The sequence below is a fragment of the Echinops telfairi genome, unplaced genomic scaffold, assembly GCF_000313985.2.
Source record: "Echinops telfairi isolate 266 unplaced genomic scaffold, ASM31398v2 ScPeMD7_7418;HRSCAF=8456, whole genome shotgun sequence".
Taxonomy (NCBI): Eukaryota; Metazoa; Chordata; class Mammalia; order Afrosoricida; family Tenrecidae; genus Echinops; species Echinops telfairi.
In genome coordinates this window covers 1,154,345-1,165,819 of record NW_022111318.1, presented here as the reverse complement: position 1 = coordinate 1,165,819, position 11,475 = coordinate 1,154,345, and the positions used below count along the sequence as shown (strand labels likewise).

Here is an 11,475-nt window from a genome sequence, read left to right as displayed (position 1 = left end):
ACATATGTAAATATATTTATATATGAAGATGGGGAAATAGATCTATGTGCATATATTTATAGGTTTAGTATTAAGGTAGCAAATGGACTCCCTCAAGTACTTTCTCAACGCAAGAACACTTTGTTCTGTTAAACTGGCATTCCATGATGCTCACCTTCCTGACATGATCGCTGAAGACAAAGCGGGTGCATAAGCAAATGTGGTGAAGAAAGCTGATGGTGTCTGACTATCAAAAGATATAGTGTCTGGGGTCTTAAAGGCTTGAAGATAAACAAGCGGCCATCTAGCTGAGAAGCAAGAGCGGCCCACATGAAAGCAGCACACCAGCCTGTGTGATCATGAGGTGTAGATGGGATCAGGTATCAGGCATCAAAGAACAAAAAATCATATCATTTTGAATGAGTGGGACTGTGGAGTAGGGACTCAAAGCCCATCTGTAGGCAACTGGACACCACCTTGCAGAGGTCGCAGGCAGGAGATGAGCCAGTCAGGGTGCCTTATAGCACCAATGAAACATACAACTTTCCTCTAGTTCTTTAATGCTTCTCCCCACCACCACTATTATGATCCCACTTCTACCTTACAAATCTGGCTAGACCAGAGGATATACAGTGGTACAGATAGGAAGTGGGAACACAGGGAATCTAGGACAGATGAACCCCTCAGGACCAGTGGTGAGAGTGGTGGTACCGGGAGGGTGGAGGGAAGGGGGAACCGATCACAAGGATCTATATATAACCCCTTCCCTGGGGGACGGACAACAGAGAAGTGGGTGAAGAGAGACATCGGACAGTGTAAGACATGACAAATGAATAATAATTTATACGTTTTCAAGGGCTTGTGAGGGAGGGGAGGGAGGGGAAAAATGAGGGGCTGATACCAAGGGTTCAAGTAGAAAGAAAATGTTTTGAGAATGATGATGGCAACAAATGTACAAACGTGCTTGACACAATGGATGTATGTATGAATTGTGATAAGAATTGTATGAGACCCCAATAAAATGATTAAAAAAAAAAGAAATGGTTCTTGAGTGATCCAGACAAATAGATCTGGATAATAAACCATCTTGGGAATCTTAATAGTCTTTGGCTTGCACCCTTTCTCTTTTCAGTACAGGGAGACCAACAGTCAAAACCCCACTTGTATTCACTCTTTCCTCTCTCTATACACCTAAAACACAAATACTGGCCCATTATCTTATTGGGGATATTTTGTATGGGATTGCGTGCTGATCTTTTGTTCTTGCCATTTGGGAACCTAATTATGGTGTGTCTCAGCGTAGAGCTCCTTCTCGGAGTACTTTGAGCTGCTTGAATATGACCTTTGTCAGATTTTAGAAAATTTCTACAATTATTTCTTTAAATATTCTGTCTTTTTTCTCATCCCCTTCCAGAATTCCAGTGATGTGTATATGAGGAAATTTCAAAAAGTGTTGTAGAATAATGGAATTAAAAAAGAATGCATTTTCTCCACAAACATCCTGAAGTCACCTCCCAATAGGTTTTTTGATACTGTCCCATAATTTTCTTAAACTGTGCTCGGCTTCTTGAACCTGTTTTGTTACTCTTTAGCATCTGTAATTATGGCTATTTTATCTTGTAATTCACTATTTCTTTTTTTTAATCATTTTATTGGGGACTCGTACAATGCTTGTCACAATCCATATATCCATCCATTGTGCCAAGCACATTTGCACATTTGTTGCCACCATCATTCTCAAAACATCTGCTTCCCACTTCAGGTTAAATCTTTTGTTACATCTTTCCATTGTGTTTCTCATTTCAGTTACTGTCCCTTCAATTAACACATTTTATCTGGCTTTTAAAAAAATCTCTCTTTTTAAAATCCATATTTAGTTCTTCCATTGCATTCCTTACTTCTTTTAAATCTCCATGTCTGTTTTTCTTTAACTCTTTAATTATAGTTAACATTGTTATATTATATTCTTCTTTTCATTATTCAGCTTTTTATAGATTGTGAATGAGGGGGAGTGCAGGTTGGGGACCCAAGACCCATCTGTAGGCAACTGGACATCTCCTTACAGAGGAGATGAGCCAGTCAGGGTGCAGTGTAGCAACGATGAAACACACAACTTTCCTCTAGTTCCTAAATGCTTCCTCCCCCTCATTATCATGATCTGAATTCTACCTTGTAAGTCTGATTAGACCAGAGGATGTACACTGGTACAGATAGGAGCTGGAAACACAGGGAATCCAGGGCAGATGATCCCTTCAGGACCAGTGCTGAGAGTGGTGATACTGGGAGGGTGGAGGGCGGGTGGGGTAGAAAGGGGGAACAGATTACAGGGATCTACATATAACCTCCTCCCTGGGGGACGGACAACAGAAAAGTGGGTGAAGGGAGACGGCGGACAGTGTAAGGTATGGCAAAATAATAATAATTTATAAATTATCAAGGGTTTATGAGGGAGGGGGGAGTGAGGAAGGAGGGGAAAAATGCAGAGCTGATACCAAGGGCTCAAGTACAAAGCAAATGTTTTGAGAATGATGATGGCAACAAATATACAAATGTGCTCGACACAATGGAAGGATTGTGATAGGAGTTGTACGAGCCCCCAATAAAATGATTTTTTTTAAAATGAAGGCAACATGCAAAAAAACCTCTTTGGTTAAATTCTCAGGTCATCCTTCCCTTATTTTTTTAGTCTGCAAATTTTATAGTTTTAAAGAACTAAGAGAATGAATCAAAAGTGTAAAAACCTTGACTCATGAAAGGGCAGTGAATTATTTAATATGGTTCTTCAGTCTAGCCAAAGTCTCTAACTCCCACCAAATGACCTTTCCTTGGTTGGGTCTGAGAAGAAGGTGGGGGAAGATATTGATAAGGTTTCACCTGGGAGTAATTGTGACTAGGATTCCTTGGAGTGGCAATATGCCCTGTTGTATATAAAATATGCCCCCTGAGAAGCAGGAGGAGGGATCTTATTACCAGCAAAAGCCAGGAGTGGAGTGTGTCCTCTGGACCCAAGATTCCTGTGTAGTGAACCTCTTGGATCCAGATGATAGCTATACCATCAAAGGAGCAGCAGCTGAACCAGAAGCCAGAGTATGGAACAGAGTGATGGACTTCCCAACAACCCACAGAGAAAGTGCAGGAGACTAGTTTGCAGAGTAGAGTGCCTCTGGACACTTAATTGGGGAAGTTGGACTTGCTGATGCATGGAAGTGGACGTGAGTGCCTTCCAGCTGTGGCTTACTGGATTGAGGTGCCTCTTGGGCACTTAATAAAGGGAGTTGGTTTTGCTGATCTGTGGCACTTGAGCTGAATGCCTTCTCCTTGAGGCTTACAGCAGAGTGGTATGGCCCTTTGGGTCTTTACTAGTAGACCTGAAACTTTGTAACATATCCTGATAAACAACTACCCTGAGCATTTCTTACAGGCATTACAGCTTGTTACCTTCCTTAATAAAGTCTTTTGTTTTTCTTAATAGACTCTTTCATCATGAATTTTGTTTGTGAATTTCTGTGTAGCCATCACAATGGATATTAGAAATTAGAAGTGTAAAATAGTGGACACCAATTAAATCAGAGCAACTCACTATATAAACTTGTGGAAAGTAATAGGGATTTTTTTCATTTTTACAAGGTGATCTCAGTAAATGTCTGTAGAGGTACAAAGCTACAGTGTTGGAATTGAAGCTAAACATCTCTTTGAGGTTTAGTAGTTTCTCCTTTATCGAAAGGAGAGGTTTTAGGGAACCCTCAGTGAATCTCATGAATTTGACATTCTTTTTTTTTTTTGAATTTGACATTCTAATGAGGCCAAAGGAGCCTGGTGGCACTGTTGGGTAAGCGTTGGACTGCTAAGGTCAAGGTCAATAGTTCAAGCCCACCAGCTGCTCAGTGGGAGAAAAATTAGGTTATTTGTTCCTGTAAAGATTTACAGCCTTAGAAGCCCTGTATAGTATAGATGCCAGTGGGTTTTTTCCTTTGTTTTTGTTTATGTTCCCTTTTATAGTAGCCCTGGTGGCACAGTGGTTGAGAGCTCACTGATAATGAAAAGGTTGGTGTTTTGAATCCCCCCAGCAGATGGCAGGAAATGGTGATCTGCTCCCATACAGATTACAGCCTAGAAAACCCTCTGGGGCAGTTCTATTCTTGTCACACAGAGTCAGAGATGAATTTGGCAGCACACAACAGTACCTTAAAATAAGTTTAAAAATGGAAAACTACTTTTTAATCAAGTGTTAAGGACTGAAATATTTTATAAAGTTTTATTGATGTATAATTCGCATATTACATAATTCAATAATTTAATCACATCAAGAAGAGTTTTACAGTCATTACCACAATCAACTTTAGACATTTTCTTTGTCTTGTACTCATCATCATTAGTTCCCCATTTCTCCCTAACAGGAGTCTGCCATACCCCCAAGGAACCATTGATCCAGTTACTGGCTCTATAGTTACACCTATCCTGGATTTCATGTACAGAAAAACATGAATAAAACTAAAACTAACAGCAATAACTAAATACAATAGATAAAAACCTCAACCATCTGTCTCTAGTATTATGAGATATTTTGAAGAAGTGAACTTTCCATATAACTGAATGTTAGTCTTTTAAGTTTAGTCATGTAAGTTTTAAGTCTTTTAAGAGTTTTAAGGTAATATGGTCAAACTTTGGTGATGTTGTGGTTATGCATTGTGTTGCTGTCTACAAGTTTAGCAGTTTGAAACCACCAGCTACACCTTTGGAGAAAGACAAGACTTTCTACTCCTATAAAGAGTTATGGTCTTGGAAAGCGCAGTTCTGTCCTGTAGGGTTGCTATGAGTCAGAATTGACTTAATGGCAGTGAGGTTTTTTAAATTTTATTTTTATTATCTGGTACATGAATCCTCTAAAGGCATCATTGAAATATGCTTGCCTTTTTAAAGATCAAAATGTTTTTTTCCCCTGTTTAGGAATATAATACATGGTCAATGTAAAAGCAGACTCTAGGCAATACTTAGGTATCCCCCTTCGCTGCTCTATTTTTCTTTATAATATTTATTGCTACCTAATATTGTTTATTTCTTTGTTTGCTATTGCCCATCTCCTTCATGAGAAGGTAAGCTCCATGAGAACAGGAACAGTGTGTATCTTGTTCATTGCTATATCACCAGCACCTAGAATGATGCCCGGAACATGTTGTTGTAGTTGGGGTTTTTTTGAACATGTTGTTGTTAACAGCTCTATTTACAACAGAATGGAAGACTCTCTCTCTGGTCCTGCACCATTCTCACCATCCTTGCTGTATTTGCACCCTTTGTTGCAGCCATTATGTCAAATTCAACTCATTGGAGTCTTCTTCTTTTTCTCTGACCCTCTACTTTACCAAGCATGATGTCCTTCTCCAGGGACTGATTCCTTCTGATCACCTGTCCCAAGGGCATGAGATGAAGTCTCTCACCATCCACGCTTCTACAGAACATTCTAGTTGTACCGACTATGGCACAGTCAATGTTCTTCGCCAGCATCCTAACTCAAATGCATCAAGTCTTCTCTGGTCTTCATTATTCATGGTCCAAGTTTCACACATATGAGGCAGTTAACAATACCATGGCTTGGCTCAGATGTACCTCAGCCCTCAAAGTGACATCTTTGTTCTGGAACACTTTGAAGAGGTCTTTTACAGTAGATTTGCTCAATGCCATACATTATACCTTGGACACTGATTGTGGATCCAAGTGAAATGAGATCCTTGACATGTTCAATCTTTTCTCCATTTAACATGTTGTTTATTGGCCCCGCTGTGAGGATTTTTGTTTTCTTTATGTTGAGGTATAATCCATACCAAAAGCTGTTGTGTTTGATCTTCAAGTCCCCTTTACTTTCAGCAAGCAAGGTTATGCTGCCTGCATATCACATATTGCTAACGAGACTTCATTCTGATGCCAAGTTTTTGTCATATCATCCAGTTTCTCAGATTATTTGTTAGCATACAGATTGAATAACTTCTTATAAGCAGATCATGCTTACTGAAAGCAAAGCAGACTTGAAGCCCCTGGCCTTGTGTTGGTTAATGATATTGACCTTTTCCATAGTCTCTTTCCCTGGATGTAGTTGCTTTGATTCCTGTGCATTTCCTCTGGTGAGGTCTACATTTATAATCCCTGTTTATTTTTTGGACAAAAGGTATTTGTAATAAATAAAATTGGCCTTATAAAATTCTATCATGTGTTATATCACTGGGGTCATATACCAAAGCCATACTAGCACTTCCTCTCTGTTTCCAAGTTTTTCATTCCAGTAATCACTAATTACCAATGCATCTTGATTACATGCTTCATCAATTTCAAACTGCAGTGGTTGATGGAATTCTTCCATATCTTCACCATTGGCTTTAGCATTTGATTTATAAATTTGAATAATAGTCATATTAACTTATTTTCCTTGTAGGCATATGGATATCATCCTATTATAGACAGCATTGTACTTCAAGATAACTCTTGAAATGTTCTTTTTGACAACACAATGCCATTCCGCTTCCATTTGTCATTTCTAGTACAGTAAGCCATATGATTTTATAATTCAAAAGTCCATTCAAGCTCACTAATGCCTAGGTTATAGGTATTTATGCATTTCATTTCATTTTTTATTAAGGGATTATTTTATTGGGGGCTCTTACAGCTCTTATAACAATCCATACATAAATTGTATCAAGCATATTTGTACCAATATGTTGCCATCATTATTTTCTAAACAATTTACTTTCTATTGAGTCCTTGGTATCAGCTCCTATTTCCATTTCATTTTTGACAACGTCCAATTTTCCAAGTTTTGTATATCATAAATATTTAATTAAACATGTCCAATTATTAATATTTGCATCTGCTTCTATTTGTTTTGAGTCATGCCACATCAGCAAATGAAGCTTTGCCTCATTTGTGTCATTAAGGTTGACTGTACTTTAAAGAGGCAGCTCTTCCCCAGTATGTTTTGTATGCCTTCTAACCTGAGTGGCTCATTTTCTTTTTTTTGATATTTATGATTCTTCGGTTTTAGAGAAGTTAATAGATTGAATTCAGGTGAGAAATGTTTGCGATACAGATGTTCACTTGGGACTATCTCTACTGTGCCAGGAGGAAGGTCACTCTGTGACCTCCAACCTCTTGGCCTGTCCTCTATCCTGCTTGGAAAAGGCTTTAAAGCTCTTTTAGGCTGCCAATACATGCCCAAAGGGAACACCATTCTCCCATAAACCTTGACAGAAAGGCACTCTGCTCTCTTTGTGTTAGCAAACCTAGCTCCCCTAATTAAGTTTCTAAAACACTCCACTCCACAAGTCAACCTATGGCTCAAAGGCACTCAGTTTTACTTACTGCATGGGCTGGAAGTACCCCATCTTGTCTTATCCTCCGGGTGTTGCTTTTGCTGCTACTATTCTGTCCCTCTCTGTTGCTACTCTGCTGTCACAGCTGTCTTCTGGATCAAAGAGATTGAATGTACAGAAACGTCAAACTCCACTCCTGACTTTTTTCTTGCTGGTAATGAGATTTCCTCTCTAACTCCTTCTGAGATGGTTTGTTTGATGCCCTGCAGAAGAGCAATCACAACTACTTCTGCTCACAGTCACTCATAATACCATCCTATCGGAGTCTTCTCCCACTTTCATTTACCCAGTCCCATGAGGAAAAGTTCAGTGGGTGGGCGTAGCAAAAACTGTGGCTAGGAGAGCCATAGTACACAGTTCATTGCAGTGCAGAATGTGATAAATTCAGAGAAAAAGGAGAAATAGACTTAGAAGTTACAATGGAGATGAAAAACATTGATAATAATGCTGAGAGAATTAGAAGACTTGTAAAGTATAAGTAAAATATATTAAAGGTGGATTATTTTTAACAGATGAGAAGATCGGTGTAAATTGCTTCCAGTTGGTGGAGCTCCTAGAGTTAAATCCTGAAGGAGAGAATATAATAAAATAATGGAAAATTGAGAACCCTTGAGGGGGCGGTGTGGGATTGGGGGGAAGGGAGAATAGAGTCCTCCAATCTTAAAGGATTGATGCAGTCCGTTTCTGTAGAATTGATTCTATTTCATGTCAGCTCCGTGTTTGTCAGAGTAAATTTGAATTCTATAGGGCATTCATGGCTGATCGATCAGAAGTAGACACCCAGGCCTTCTTTTGAGTCATCCCTGGGTAAACTCAAACCACCAATCTTTTGGTCAACTGCCTAGTGCTTTAACCATTTGAACCACCATTGACTCCTTCTCAAGGTTATAGTGTACCTTTAATCTAAAAATAGTGAAATTATAACCTTTTGTCGGTAGTAAAACTTTTGGGGTATAAAACTAAGTAGTTCAGTGTAGTTATCGTTACATACATCTCTCCCTATCTACTGCAGCCTTCTTTTAGTGAAATTTTTTGCCTCTCTCCTATGACTGGATTTAGCCAAAGTGGAGTGGCTCATTTTCTAGCATTACATCAGACAGTGTTCTGCTGTTATTCATGAAATTTTACCGGCTAATTTTTCAGAAGTTTCTTCTTCTTAGTCTATTTTAGTCTGGAAGCTCCACTGAAGCCTGTCCACCATGGTATTTGAAATAATGGTGAAATAGTTTCCAGCATCATAGTAACATGCAAGCCATGGCAGTCCTACAAAATGACACTTATATACATGCCTATATTTAGATCTCTATAAATGTCTTTTGCCTCCTAGTTCTTTTCTCTATTCCCTTTTACTTTCCTACCATTCCACTATCATGTTCAACCTTCGTTTGGCTCTCTGTACTTCCTCTTGGCTACATTACATTTGATCAAACCCCACCAGGCATTCTTCACCTTCCTTGCAATCGATTTTAGATCCCTTTTTGTTCCCTTGTTCCTGAGTTTGTTGGCTTCCCCCTCCCTTTCCCCCATCTCCTCCTCTCTGTCCCCATGGAACCATGGGTCCAATTGCTTTCTCCTTGGGGTTGTTTATCCTGTCTATCTTATATAGATAGACATAAAGAAAAAAGAAAAAAAAAGCCTGTAAATAGTTTCAGGTCTATCTGATGACCCTTATGAATGTTTTCTGATTGAATATGCGTGGGATTTATGCAGGAAAAAAGGAAGAAATTCCAGAGAGCTCATATGAAAAGAAAAGGCCTTGATCGTTCATGTAAATATTGGAAAATCAATACATGGACATTTTAGGATTTTAGAACATGTCTAAGCCAATTTAGAGTAAAGGGTGGTTTGAAGATGCCCAAGATCCTTGCCTATTCTAAATGAACATCATGAAAAGGCAACTAGAAGTCTGTACTCCAAACTATCATAAGATGATCTAGGACCTGGTATTCTGTTATATGTAAGATTGCCATGAGTTGGAGCCAATTTAATGGCAACCGCTAACACATGGGTGTACAGTGTGGTGTATGTAATTGTTATTGAATTGTGCACTTAAAATTAAAGTGGCATTTTTCTTATGCATAGTTTTCCATGATAACTTTTTTCCAAAGGGCATTCATTGGCACTACAAACCCATCTTTATAGAGTCTAAGATAAATTTCTGTACCAATTCATATTTAGCCTATACTATGTTTGAAAATCAGCTGCTCTATGGAATGCCAAGTATTTGAATCCTGTTCCCTTGTAGCTTCCTACAATAACAACTATAGCTGAACTGAGGCAAGACAAGTTTTTCAAACTCAAAACTCCCATTTTAACTCATAGTGATCCTGTAGAACAGAGTAGAATGGCTCCTGTGGGTTTCAAAGACTGAAAATCTTTACAGGAGTAGAAAGTTTCATTTTTCTCTCTGCACAGCAGCTGGTGGGCTCAAATTGCTGACATTGTAGTTAGCAGCTCAATTTGTAATCTGTTATATCACCAGATTTCTCCCATACTAAAAACATTATGTTTTTTCCTCTAATCTTGTTATGGACATGGCCGCAATTGCTTAGCCCATGGTGGAAAGGCATGATAGTAGCTTAAGGAAGATTTTAAAGCTTCGGGGTAACCTGTTTCCATCTGTGAACACTGCAGAGTATCAGTATTTTTCAAGCATTCTCCTCACCCAGGACATACCCCTGCTTTTGTCAGATTTGCTTGATGCTTTTGGAAACATTGTTTTATTCAGTTAATTCTTTTCAGGTTATTTTTGGCTCTGGACTCAAGTTTTGTAAACTATTCAATGCTGTAATAATCACAAGTCTTTTATTATTGTCATTAAAAAACAAAAACAAACAACAAGAAAAAATTCACAAAAACCATCTGCTGTCAAGTGGCTTCTGATTTGAGTTGCAGAGAAGGGCAGCACCCCATAGGGGTTTCAAGGGAGTGATATTTTAGAAGCAGATTTCCAGGCATTCCTTCCAAGGTACCTTTATATGGTTTTGAATCACCAAACTTCAGCAATTGAACACTTTTCTGTTTTTGACATCCAGGGGCTCTTTTTGTCATCATAGGACAACTTATTTATGTAAACTGAAAACCAAACGCACTGCCATTGCAAATCAATTCTAACTCATAGGGCCCCTGTAGGACAGGGTAGAACTGCCCCTGTCAATTTCTGAGACTGTAACTCTTTATGGGACTAGGAAACCTTGTCTCTCTCCCACAGAGCAATTAGTTTCGAATTGCTGACTTTGTGGTTAGCAGCCCAACAAGTAATCATTATGCTAACAGGGCTCCTTTATATAGGGCGCCAAAAAAATGGCTAGTAAAGCATATTGCCTTTTTTTAATTAAAAATTTTTTTAACCTTACAAATATGTGTTAAATAGTGTTTCCTAATCTTTTAGAAACAATCAAATGAAAATACCAATTGTGTTTCAAAGCATACACCTACCTTTCCCCCAGCTGTTTTGTAAAGAATTTCATTCCGCTGTTGATCTGATGAGAAGTCCTGCTGAAAGAGATTATTCAGTATTTTGAAAACAGGTTAAATAATAAGATTATTTTTCAAGTCAATGACTTACATTATCTAAAAGAAAGGAATGGATTATATACAATAATAGAGAAGTAAATACTTTCCCCTCTTGAAGAAAAGTAAATGGACAAGAAATGTTTATTGATTTGGAAATATATAGATATCTGAAGTCAGCTAGCTCAACTTTGCATAGCTGTAAACCATTTGTGTAACAAAATAGCTGTTTTGATAGTTGGATGATTTAGAATACTTATATGTTTGAGTTTATATCAATTTATATCATTAGTCTCACTTGGATTATTTCAATTTTGGTAACTTTTCTCCTAATTTCTGCATATACCCTGTATTTTTCCCTCCTTTATTTCCCCCTTAAATGAGTTTTTTTCCTTCAGGAAAATTTTGTAATGAAATTATCTAGGCCAAAAAAGTAGTATAGGGACTCCTATAGCAAATTTATTTGTATCTGCTGTATAGTTGAACTTCCTCTTGCGCTCTTCCCCAATTGTATCAATTCTGCTCTCTCCAAACTCACCTGAAGTGGAATTTATCGGTCCATTTGCTATGGCAGTGAGTTTGGTATGGTTTTTTAAGCATGCTTTTATATATATATATATATATA

The 11,475-nt window shown here is 38.2% G+C and overlaps 1 protein-coding gene across 1 annotated transcript in view; it reads left to right on the top strand.

The window, feature by feature from the left end:
* ATP7A (ATPase copper transporting alpha) overlaps positions 1–11,475 on the top strand; it is a 148,849-nt gene that overhangs the window by 25,769 nt on the left and 111,605 nt on the right. The gene's annotated exons all lie outside the window — the stretch shown is intronic.